The sequence below is a fragment of the Hyaena hyaena genome, unplaced genomic scaffold, assembly GCF_003009895.1.
Source record: "Hyaena hyaena isolate Hyena2069 unplaced genomic scaffold, ASM300989v1 scaffold_804, whole genome shotgun sequence".
Lineage (NCBI taxonomy): Eukaryota > Metazoa > Chordata > Mammalia > Carnivora > Hyaenidae > Hyaena > Hyaena hyaena.
In genome coordinates this window covers 691,015-691,736 of record NW_024081436.1, presented here as the reverse complement: position 1 = coordinate 691,736, position 722 = coordinate 691,015, and positions in this window count along the sequence as shown.

Here is a 722-nt window from a genome sequence, read left to right as displayed (position 1 = left end):
TATGTCAGTACTCATCCAGGAAGTACTCAATAAATGTTTACTGAATGAATGAAGCCAGTTTGGAATTTGTTAAAAATAAATGACTCTTTTATATCCACTTAAGAATAAAAAAAGAGGGACAGTCTCAAACCCTTTTCTCACTAAGTGCTCACATGGGAAAGTATGCATTTCATTTTGGTGATTCGGGAAGGCGAAATCACAGAGAAAACTGAGGGTGGAAGGGAGCAGGTGGAAGGTGGGGAGGATTATTCTGTAAGAAAGAGGGCAGGGTGCTAGACCCAAAAAGATGAATCTAAATCCTAAATCAGTTAAACGAAGTCCATAATGAATGGTCAGAAAATCCAAGGGGAGAGGAAACACTAAAATTTGAGGAGCCTGTCAGAGTGATTCTTCCAAAAGAGGTTTCAACTTTCCACCCTCACTCCCAAATGTTCATATCTGACAGTCACATTGGAAATTATCTGGGTCGCCTTGGCGACTTCCCGAGATGGTGCCTATTCTTCTATTATGAAAGATCAATATGAAACACAAAAGCGTCCGGGGGCATGAGACGCGCCAGCTGCTTGGCCAGAGAAAGCCAGCCAGGCAACCGCCCGCGCAGAAACGTGGAGTGCGCACGAGGCCGAATGCAGTTCGGGAAGCCCGCTGCAATGGCTCAAAGCAGCCACCAGGTGGTACTCCAGGATTAGGATCGCGGCGGACTTCCGGCCCTCCCCCTCCAC